The sequence below is a fragment of the Cynocephalus volans genome, chromosome 1 (assembly GCF_027409185.1).
Source record: "Cynocephalus volans isolate mCynVol1 chromosome 1, mCynVol1.pri, whole genome shotgun sequence".
NCBI lineage: Eukaryota > Metazoa > Chordata > Mammalia > Dermoptera > Cynocephalidae > Cynocephalus > Cynocephalus volans.
The window spans coordinates 77383636-77395858 of record NC_084460.1 but is presented as its reverse complement, the minus strand read 5'-3'; the positions used below and the strand labels follow the sequence as shown (position 1 = coordinate 77395858).

Below are 12223 nucleotides of genomic sequence, written 5' to 3'. Positions count from 1 at the left end.
GCATTTTAAGGATGATATTAGATACATGTTAAGTGTATTTTATAAAAAGACTTATTAAGCCATTTAATGAGCCTGGGGTTCTGGTGTTAGAATATTTTTAAGTGAACTCTACCGAGAGAAGCTAGACGTCTACATGTTTTGCAGGATGACTAGAAAAAGACACACACACACACACACACACACACGCACGCACGCACGCACGCACGCATATATTATTCTTTTGGCCAGGGGAAACAGTTTTCTTAGAAAGCAAATAGACTTGATAAAAAGAAAATCTAAAATTTCCAATAATGAGTGCAAAATTACACATAAAATGAAAATTCACATATCACGTTTTCTAGAAAACAGATAAAATTTACATGTTAAGAGATGAGATATGGTTGCTGGCTTGTGAATTATCAAAACTAAATTCTTTCTCTGCTATTAACTGGCTAGAAGACATTCAGCCCATCTTTCAAATGTTCTTCCCAAGCATTTTTATAAGTAATATTTGTGTTTATTTCCTGCTCTACTATATATGTACTAATAAAGAAATTATTTTTAATACTTTAATTTTTTATTCTTAAGAATAAATGTTTGATGAAATATTACCAGATTTCCTCACAATCAAGACACAGGTGCTTTTTAAAATATACTCAATTACACATGCAAATACAAGGAAAGCAGTTACACAGAGAATTCAAAAATTCAACTTGCCACTGACTTTTCAAAATAACTATTTCAATGCTCTAGGACCTCTTCATATTTGAAGCACCTCAGAAACTCACCCTAAGTTGAGGAAGAGCTGGGAAGGTTTTCACCTTCGGTATCTACTTCCCACCCTCCTAACAGCTATTTGCTCCCAACTTTATGTCAAATATCCTCTCACAAAAAGAACAAAATTCACCAAGCTGTGATGAACATGCTTGGTTAACTAAGCTTGCTATATCTATTTGGCTAAATACATTTGCAGGGGGGAAAAAAAAAGTTGTATTCATTCTTTACAACTCCCATTGGCCCAGACAAGTAGTAAATACTAGGGTTTTCAATACCCCCTACTGGCCGCTGTAGAAAATGCAGTAAAAACATGGAGCCACGTAGCACAAAGTAGTGCCTCTGTAAGCCCTGTGCTAAAGCAGACTAGTCACGTGAAAGCAAGATCTTTCAGGAAACATCGTGAGATGCAGATAAGGATGCTGTGAAGCAACAGTTACTGCGTATCAGAATTTTTAGGTCTGGAGCAACAACCAAAAACAAAGTGGCAGAGCACTGGCAACCATGGAGTAATCCAGGAACTTCTCAAAGATCACCAGTGCTGGTTCAGAAGGGCAAGAGGAAACAACGCTCTCCACGTCCTTGTGTAGGTAAAGTTATAGCACAGGCCTTCCAGTGCTCAGGGCGTCCAGTGCAGCTTACAAGTCAGGTGCCTGTGGTGGCAGCAGAGGCACTGTGAGCACGGTTCTCAGAAAACGGGAGGCTGAGGATGCCCGCGAGCAGAGAGCATGGGCCTCAGCAGCAGAGGCCCACTGTTTCCTCATGTCTTTAGGAGATGCAAAATCACAAAGTCTTTTAATTGGTGGGCCAGCAATTGAAAGAAAATACATCTGTGAACAGAATATGACATGCCAACAGGTGCTCTGCAAAATCTGGAATGCAGAAATCTAATAGACAGGGTTTCAAAGTAGCTCATGACTGTGACTGAAAATCTCTTTTCAACAGGAATTCTTGTGTGTTCTTTAACTGAACTGAGGTTCAGTTTTGAAGCATTGGTGATTCAAGTACCAATGCAGAAATATCCTGAAGTGTTTTTATAAGAGGAATATTTGAGGCAAGAAGAATCAAGGAACGAAGAGATCACAGAAAGATCACTATCATATAAAAAGATTACGCATGACACCTACCCACTGAGGTGGGGTGGATCTTGTGGTGGTGTTTTACAAAACGTTGCCATCAGCAGGGCTCCTTTGTTGGTTATCTCCTCAGCTTCCAGCCTCTTTTCCCAGCAATAGAAGTCAACACACTTCCTTTGGGAAAGTCACTTTTCCCTGTTCTCAGCCACATAGCTATTGCAGAGCTGACCCTGTCCTCCAAGTCAGGGGCAGTCTGGATCATCAACATGTCTGATTCCACTGGCCACAAGTTGGGATGAAACATGACCCAATTTGACCCAGTCACAGCAAGTTCCAGATTCCTGAAGAAACCCCCTGGAGGGTGTGCCGAGAAGACGCAGTCTGGAAGAGCTGCTTTTATTTGGCTAACACAAGAGAGCCTAGAGTGTCCTATGAGTAGAAACTAACACCATGGAAGGCAGACTGAAGAATGGTACACACCTGAGTGGTTACACAGCTGAGTGTCCACTTCAGCCCTCACCTAAAGCCACACCCACAACTTTGGACATTCAGGTATGTCAGCCAATAAACCTCTTTTATCACATAAGCCCAATTTTAGTTGTATTTTCTTGGGAGGGTGACATACAAATGAGAAAGTCTTGATACACTGGCTTCATCTAAAAGAATAATCCAGGAACTCTAGAAAACACCCTCACACTAAGCTTTGTTTCTACTTCATGATGTTAGTAAAATATGTCCCATTAGTATTCTGTATTCTGTCCTTAATCCTACTGCTGCCTCCTATTATCTTTAACTAATTCTGGAGAAAAAAATATAGTGTCTATAAATACAGAAAAAAATCTGTAACATCAAGAGATATAATATACAAATTACAAACATAACAGATCATCTCCCCAAAAGGGCATGATATTTCTTCTGATTAAGCAACACTATGAGGGTATGTGTATTTGGTACTGTGTAGTCTTTAACAGTAAAAGCCACTACTTCCTTTTGGTCACCAATTCCCCAAAGACACCAATAGCATGTAGATACCGTTTCATGTCAGTATATCTCCCAAAAAGAACCGCTTTAACAAAACATAGCTTTCCTTTCCCATACACCACTTTTCAAAATGCTTTATTCACTTCATGGCACTGTCTGTACAAAATGATTAAATGTTATGCTTAATTTATCTGTGGTAAATATATATTAGGAATATTACTTTAAAACTAGCTGCAGGAAAGAAACTAATTATTACACAAAATAAGGTGCTTCCCAAAGCAGTTTCAGGGCTTGTGGGAATATCAGTCATTACTCCATTCTTGTCTCTCCCACATCCAACAGTTGGGGTATAAGCATGGAAGAGCATGTTATAAAAAGAGGCCCATCTCAATAATAGCAAAATTCATGACAAGTATTTTCACTGGTAAAGTTCATGAGACTTCTTGTTACCTTTTGAAGACACTCACTGTATGCCTTCTATGGCTTCTCCCACGGCCACAGTCATAGTTAAGATCTCCTCACCCCACTTCCCAAACATAACTATCTCAAGTGCTTTGGAGACCTGCAATGCTGGATCTTAGACCAGGAGGTAAAATGATTGTTCTATCATCAGCCTCCAGGTGTCACCAGCCTTAAGCCACAATGTATCAGTAGGTCAGGGAAGCCCACAGCTCAACCACATATTCCCTTCCCTCCCAAATACCCCATCATCCGATGAGCTGCTAACCTCCCACAGAGCACAGACGAAGCCCTAAGGGCTTCCTTTCCTATCATTCCTGACACAGAAGGACACCAAGAAAAGTCCCTCTCATCGTCTCCATGCAGAATTTCATATTACTCACAATACATTCTTGATATTCCCTTTTCTAAGCTAAAAGAGTCTCTACATTTAACATGCAGCTTTTTTCAAGCTGTTAATTATTTATGTTCTACTTCAAACCATTAGCTTTCCAACAGAATACCAGACTCTGACACCTTACCGACTGAAATGAAAATACTCATTTTGTTTGTGAAGTAAACATCAATTTTCAACTTCCTATCAAATTCATTTTCTTGTTAAGAAAAACATGCCATTATTTTTTAAAAATGCCATCATCAAGTATATTTTCTTATCTGGCTGATATTATAAAAGTAGTTAAGTGGAAAATAAAGAAAAATGCTATTTTTTAACAAGAAAAACAGCATTTCCATTGATGCTATTCAAAATAAGGGTTCCTTAAGTGTTTAAAAAGTAGATTCAGAGGGCCAAGCCCGTGGCGCACTCAGGAGAGTGCGGCGCTGGGGGCGCAGCGACGCTCCCGCTGCGGGTTCGGATCCTATATAGGAATGGCCGGTGCACTCACTGGCTGAGTACCAGTCACGAAAAAGACAAAAAAAAAAAAAAAAAAAAAAAAAAGTAGATTCAGAATGTCCTGGTTACATTAATGAAGCACTGAGGGATATTTAATAACTAAATGAAAGGAAATAAAATAAAAATCAGTCAAAGCTGTATCAAATGATGAGATAGCACTAAAAACCTTGTAAGCCAATAAACCAAACTCACCTTTCTACCTGCCAAACCTCTCTCCTCAGACTTCCCCCCTTCCCAGGACTGCAACCTCATCTGCTCTCCACCCACCCACACCACAGTGATTTTACCTCAGCAATGGTTCCCAACCACCCATCCCTTCCCATGTACTTTCAGATCCTCAGTGCCTCTCATCTAAAATGACTGCATCATCCCCTAACTGGTTTCTTGTTTTCCAGTTTCTCTCCTAAGCCAACAAACTCCAGTGCTGCCAGATTTACCTAATGCTGCTGAACTAACACTCCTTTCTTTGCATAACTGAAAGATCTCCACTGCTTACTTATTAAAGTGCTTTAATCTAAGATTTGATTTCAGCCTTTTTCCCAAAGATCCTGCTCAGACAGCCCAAATTCTCAGATTGCCTGACAATCCCCAAACACACCCCCCTGCACCCCAACTATCTGTGTTGTCCCCCAAACATATCACCTTTCAGCTCACTTAGGTGGGACAGAGTGGTGCTTCTGCTAAGTCAGGAGGATTACACTTCCTAGATTTCCCACAGGTTCTAACCGCACTTAGTAAATCTGCATCACTGCAGGTTCAGGTGATAAGATTCCTTACCATCTTTTCTACATCATAACTTTCAGAAAGTAACAAAAATATTCTCTAGATGGGAGCTCAGGAGGCAGGCTGCAATTAACAAATACTTAGAATTTTTCACAAATATTTGATCAAAAAAGAAAGATTTACATGGCAAGGGAAAGAGAAATTTCTCCAAATAAACTTTTCCTGGAAATTAACCACAGAATTTGTAAAATGTGTTCTGTGCTTTAAAACTGGTGTTAGTTGTAAGTTCATAGGAAATGGACCATAACAATTAAATGGAGAGGAAAAAAAAGAAAAAAGAAAAAAGAAAAAAAAAAAAAAAACCATGAACTTCAGTGACTAAAAAGTAATAAGATAACCTTTACAAGTTCTTTCTTGGGATTTTCCCACGAATTATTTTATGACCATGGATCAAACAGCAGTCACATCTCACAACTGAAAGGTAAAATGAAATGTGTATTGACTCAATAACTATACAGCCAATAAAAAGGTGGGAAAAAAAGCCAAAAGGATCAGCAAGAGGAATGTCAGCGGAAGGTACTCGGTCTCTGTTTTAAATGAGTTCACATTCCAAGGATGTGCAAAAACAACCTTTGCCTTCAAATCATTCCAAATTTTTACCCTTTATTTTATTAAAAAGGGAAAACCAAGGCAGAGCTTAAATAATACAGAAACAAACATCTTCAAAGCCACATATCTATGCCTCACTTTGAAACTACTCTGCCTAATCATACAATTTACTGTCAGATTTGAAGCTACCCATTTCAGTCAGCGTCAGGAACGAGTCTTGGGCTAATCCAGGTGAGAAAAATAATTGTGTGCTTTTTAAAAAAACTTTTGAAATGTAACCCTGAAGCACAGTGGCTCCAGAGAGAGGACAAACCCGAAGCCACATAGGCTGTTGCTGAAGTAATTGATCATAAAAATCTTCAAAGTGTAAACTATTTTGAGCTGAGAGCATCCTTAATTCACATTCCAGAGGTTACAGACTCCCTGAGGAGGTGGAAACAGGAGTACACTGTTCCACAGCCCAATGACACTCAAATTCAAATGGTTACAAACACTAAATGGAAACGGGGGAGGGGACCTGGACTGACCTGATGGCCTCCTTTGTAATCGCTGTCCCTGTCCAACACTTTCATCATAAGGAGCATAAGTAAGAGCTGGGTCACTAGAGTCTAACTGAGCAGCGTTGGGCAGGCCTTAATTTCTCCATGCCTCAGTTTCCTCATCTGTAAAGGATGAAATCTCCAATACCTCATGTTTTGTTTGTTTGTTTGTTTTCTAAGAAAATAAGTCCTCAGACTCATGCCTGGCTGTGGCAGTGGTTACCTAACCCAACACCCACTGTCCCCTTCCTCAATAATTCCAAAGGGTTTCCATACTGTGCTTAAAAAGCAAATTTGAAGAATGTTAAACATTAAAAGCAAATACTTCTACTGAAATACTATTGTTTGTTATTTGTGCTCATTAAAATCAGAAGCATGATCTGTATGGAGAGGAGAGTTAACTACAAAAGTATTTTCTTTCTCAACTCATAACTTAGTGGGGCAATTTAGCTTTACTTTTTATTTTACGCACATAAAATATCCACGGAAATAACTAACATATCACTTCTTAAATAAAAAGTATGGCCATGACCAAGGTAAGGGAAAAATAGCTTCATTTCACTTCTTCCCACTTGGGTTTCTGACACACTGCGTTAGTGATGACATTCAATTTCCTGGAACACTAACAAAGTACACTCTGAAAAACATTTGTCCTCAATGACACTGACAGAAAGAAGTGGCTTGTGGAAATTCACATGGAAGTCATGTAAAAAGAATTACCAGGGATGGTAGAAAAAAAAAAAATATTTCCCCTGTGAATAAATTTCTACACAGTGCCAAGTCGCCTAAGCACATTCTCAAGAGGAAGAACATGACTCAATTTCACTATTAAAAGATTAGTTCTCACTATTCCAAAAAGGACACGGAACACTGAGAACCAGAGCACTTCAGCACCTTCACATCTGGCATGCAGACAAACACTGAGGCCTCTGCAGATTTTAAAGAATTGCCGTTTGTACTTTCCAATTTTGTTTATAACCCTGAAGTGAACATACAAATACGTCTACCTAAAAAAAAGAAAAAAGAAACTCTACCAGAAATCTTCTTATCCCAGTTCTCCTTCATATCATGTTGAAACCATTCACTGCTCAGTTGCAGCCAACCCCAGCTCCACATTCTCTCCATCTCACCCTCTCTACCCCCAGGGGATGCAAACCCTAATCCTAACTTGTCACTTGTCTGCAAATGTGTCTTTTCTACAAGTGTGTTCTTAGTGAGTCCTTTAGTGAGTCCTGTCCAACAGTGAAAACGCACATATCTTAAAAGATGATCATTTCCTAGCACTATTATGATGAAAACTAACACTGGTTCTTTAACCAAAAATCAAAGTTTGAGAAACATTTGTGGTTTTTTTTCCCTCTAACTTATAAGCAAATATATATAAAAAGTTCCCATTGGCATTAACAATAACAATAATAACAATATGAATTTGGGAGAAGTCCAGGATATCTGAAACAAATGGCCATTATCTTCATGAGCATCCTTACATTTTTTTTTCAATAGTTCCCTTAACTCTCCCTAAAATCCCTTTAGCTAGACATTTCTCATTAGTCTTTTGATAAATTTTTCCTTTTAAAAGCCAGTATCAAGGAACTTATCTTAGATTCTGGAGGTTTCTTTTGACTTTTTTCTTATTATCTGGGAAATTGACAAAGAATCATTAGGAGAAAAAGACCTTTTACAAAAGAATATGAGCTCCTATCCCAAGCATATTTGGGGGCGTTCTAAATTACTGGTTCAAAGTTCATTTGTAAGTGCAAAGCAGTTGACTGAGAAAACTAAGCACCTACCAAACCAACAAATCATTAGAAGAAACCAGACCTTAACTACCCAGGCAATGGTTTTGCAGTTGCCTGAGAAAACTAAGCACCTACCAAACCAATAAAGCATTAAGAAGAAACCAGACCTTAACTACTCAGGCAATGGTTTTGCACTTACAAATCAACTTTGAACCAGCAAATTTAGAACTCCCCAAAATATGCTTGGGACAGGAGCTCATATTCTCTTTTATAAAAGCTAGTCTTATAAAAAAGAAAGATGACCTTACAAAGCCAACTGATCATGTGGATGAGATTGCTCCTTAAGAGGCAGTGACTTTAGGGCCAGCATGTGGCTCACTTGGGAGAGCATGGTGCTGACAAAACCACCTCAAGGGTTAAGATCCCCTTACTGGTCATCTTTAAAAAAAAAAAAAAAAAGAGGCAGTGACTTTTATGTTAGGCTCCTCACCATGCTAGCCATCTTTCAGACACTCAGTGAACATTTGTTCACCCACAGACAGAATGAACATTTAACCAATTTAAATTGCACGCTGTAGGGTCCCTTCACATACAATCTATTAATTACTAAACGCCTGTCTCAATGAATTAAGCTGTTTGGGTCAAACTGGCAAATACTTACTGCAGTCTAATCTCATAACTTGGAAAAACAGATATGGTATATTCTTGAATGAAAAAATTACAAACTCTAAAATAGTATGCATAATATGATAACTGTGTGTGTTGGGGGCGGGACAACTGGCTGGTATAGGGATCTGAACCTGTGACCTTGGTTTTATAAGGCTGCTCTCTAACCAATATATGATAGCACTTTTAAATTTTAAAAAATCACAATCATAAAAAAACATGTTAAGCACATGTACCAAAAATGTTAACAGTAACTGTCTCTATGCATAATGATGTTCCTTTTCTATTTCTATTTCCAGATTTCTCTACAATGAACAACAAAGAATAAAGATAAATAAAACATATAGTTTACCAGATTCTGTTAAATCCCATCTTTTTGTTTTTGGTTTATTAATAGATATCTCAGCAGGGATACAAACAATATTTTTTAATTATAACTTTGAAATGCTGGTGAGTGTCACTATGTGTAATAAGACATAGCTGCTTTAACACCTTTTATCTTTAACTCAATCCCTTTCAGGGCATAAACACTGACATTCTTTGAAATCATTATGACACAAAATATATCTTGGGTACTTAAAAAAAAAAAAGGCTAGATACTACAATGGACAAATGAAAATCTTTCCTCTAAAAAACACAGACAGATCTGAATTGCTTAAGAAAGCATACACGAAATTGTAAAAAAAAACAACAACAAAACAAACTTCTTTAGGAGACTTTTATACAGTTAAAGTATTCACAAACCACAGTTTCATCTACGTCAATACGCAACATTTTAAAACCACACAAAAAGGAAAGGAAATTTTTAGTACAGCCAGCAACCCTGCAATGGGGCTGCTACTGCTGTGGCTAACCGAACAGCTGCTGCTTCTCTAAAGACTTACAGCTAGGCCTGCTGAGGCTCAGAAAAGATAACCTCAGGTATGTCTTTTTAAATACTTAATACATTTAAATGCTTTTTCACGGAAGGCAAATTTATGATTTTCAGTATTTGATTCATGTAAGTTAAAAAAAAAAAAAAGCCAACAACACGTAACAAGGTTGTTGTGTAAGAGGGAACCAATTATTAAACTCTAAATAGATTCTTGCTGTAAACTACACTATAATCTTCTGATGACTCCATCTGTCTCAAAAAGACACCTTAATTCACACCAGACCAAATACTTGGGTGAGCACTAACTATTCAGTAACTCAATTTTATAACTGGATGGGTAAAGGACACGTTATAGGCCTTCACAACAGGGCACAGAAGGTCTTAAAATAACTTTCCTCTATAAATATTACAATAAATAATTTCAAAAAAAATTCCACTGTGACTCCCATAGAAAACCTAATCAGTTTATTTATTTTCTAAGCAATGGGCACTCTATCAGAACTAAGAAGACACTTAAATCTTTTCTTCATTTTGCTGGAATACCTCTGAGTACCTGAAATTCCCACTAGCTAATAACTGGTTGGCAAAATATTTACTCAATTCTCAAATTTGTGACAGAGAACATGGGATGTTATAATAGCATAATTTAACCTCTAACTGAAATAACCAAGAATTTTAAATAGACCATGTTTTCATTGTAGTCTAGACAGAAGTCATAAAAGCAAATGCAAGGCGCTCTAAGACTCTCAAGCATTACTAATGAATGATTACACTGCGATGATTTTAAATAAGTTACTCATGTATATCACATATAGTCAGTTCTAGTGATAGATAACATTAATCAAAGCAAATTCTTCTAATTCTTCTCTATCATATAAGTCTCATTAATAAAATGAGACTTTATTGCATAATTGTGTGAGTAATGGGGCACTTAAAGAAATATATGTTACTATCGTTATACAACATTTAACATAAAAGAGCATAAGCCAAAATCCTAGCACCTTGTAAAGGAACAATAAGCAAAGGTGAGAGATGAGGTCGATGTAAACCAACTCTAGTTTTTAACACAGAGAAGAAAAGTATGTTCAGAATTCCAAAGCACAAATAAATGGTGACTATCAAAAATCAGGGTCATAAGGAAGTGAGGGAAACCTAGAGTAGGTTTCAGAAGTGAAGAGTTTCCTTCAGGCCCCAAGAGTAGGCAGGATTCAGGAATAGATAGAATGAAAGCAAAGATCCTGGTCCTGCTCACACAAGCTGTGAAATCTTGAGCAACACACAGTGCCAGACCTCAGTCTCCCCAGCTCCTCTGGGGACTGGACTGGATGCTATCAATGAAGTTTCCACCCATCCTCAAAGTCCTATGATTCTAAAATCCTATCACATACAGAAGTACAAAGGCAAGAAGGAACTATTCATAGAACAGTAGAGATCCCATCAATCTAGAGAGTCAGGATTAAGAGAAAGTAGGGATGGTATGGAGGAACTAGGTTACCGGAACTTCGAAAGTAAAGTTGGTTTAAACTTGCAGAATAGGACCTAGATTTGACTTTGAAATATCTATATTGTAATATGAAACATCAAAAAACATGAAAAACCTAAACTTCTTTTATTAGTATTTAGGAAAGAAGTTAAGAATGAATATTTTATTTCAGCTCTTTTACCTAAAAATTATTTAGAATATAGCTCCTGCCACATAATAAGCCCTTAGTAAAAACTGGCTACTACATAAATAATAATCATTATTATCATCATCACCATTACTACTGTTATTATTGAGGCAGAATTTTGAAGTGGTTTTGAATATGGCTTCTGCGATCTGACTGTCCAGGTTGGAATCCTGGCTCTATAACTTACCACTTACATAACCTTAGGTACTTACTCTCATTATGTCTCAGTTTTCTCATCTGTAAAACACGGATAACAAAATCTACACCACAGGAATGATGAAAGGCTAAATAAGAACATGAAAAATACTTAATACAGTGCCAGACACAAAGTAAATGCTTAATTATTTTCACTGAGTTTGGTACAGAATGACATTATTCATGGACCCTAAAGTCCTAACTCAGGTAGGTACTCTTTAAATGACACTTTAATTTAGAAAGTTTTATGTACATCTGCCTTATTAATCTGCTTGCAAATACTGTTTCATTTCAGGATGTACACAATGGATCATTAAGTAATTGGGAGAATTAAGATTTACAAAGCGTTCAGAAGATTTTTTTTTTTTTTAAGGGAGATTTAAGAGAATGGTTGATTTGGCTTTCTGTGTCAGCCACTATACTTATTATTTATTATTTTTTTAAAAGGTTGCATATCAATTTTTTTCCTGGCAAAATACAAAACTAACCTTCTAGTCTTTAAAACAAAAAGTTGTGTAATATGCAAAGGAGGACCCATATCAAAAGGCAGAACCAGACATAAGCACCCGTGTCCCTAAACATGGGAGTTAGTCTGGATCAGGTCAAAGGGAACCCAATTAGGATACCTAGAGCTTATAAACCCACCCAGTGTTCCAGATTTGGAAGGGATATGACAAGATTTTATTGTTATTATCAATGTCGATCACAATGGTTCTAAGACTATGTCCACACTTTTGACTGCCTCAAAACCCATGATGGGCGGGGGGACCAACTCCAGTATTAATGTGAAATGTTTTGAAAATAACATAACTGAGCCTCTCTTTGAGGACTTTGTAAGCAATGAACATCCATGTTCTGGAACCTCTCAAAACACATTTTTCACGAAACTTCTCAAAAACACTGACACAGAAACATCTATACCAGTACTATACAATAGAAATATAATGCAAACCACAAGGGTAATTTAAATTTTTCTAGCAGCTACATTTTAAAAAGTAAAAAGAAACAGGAGAAATCAATTTCAATAATATATTTATCCTAATATAC

General features: G+C 37.2%; 1 protein-coding gene across 1 annotated transcript in view; it reads right to left on the bottom strand.

The window, feature by feature from the left end:
• The window catches only part of MED12L (mediator complex subunit 12L), a 320736-nt gene that overhangs the window by 199639 nt on the left and 108874 nt on the right, over positions 1–12223 (bottom strand). The gene's annotated exons all lie outside the window — the stretch shown is intronic.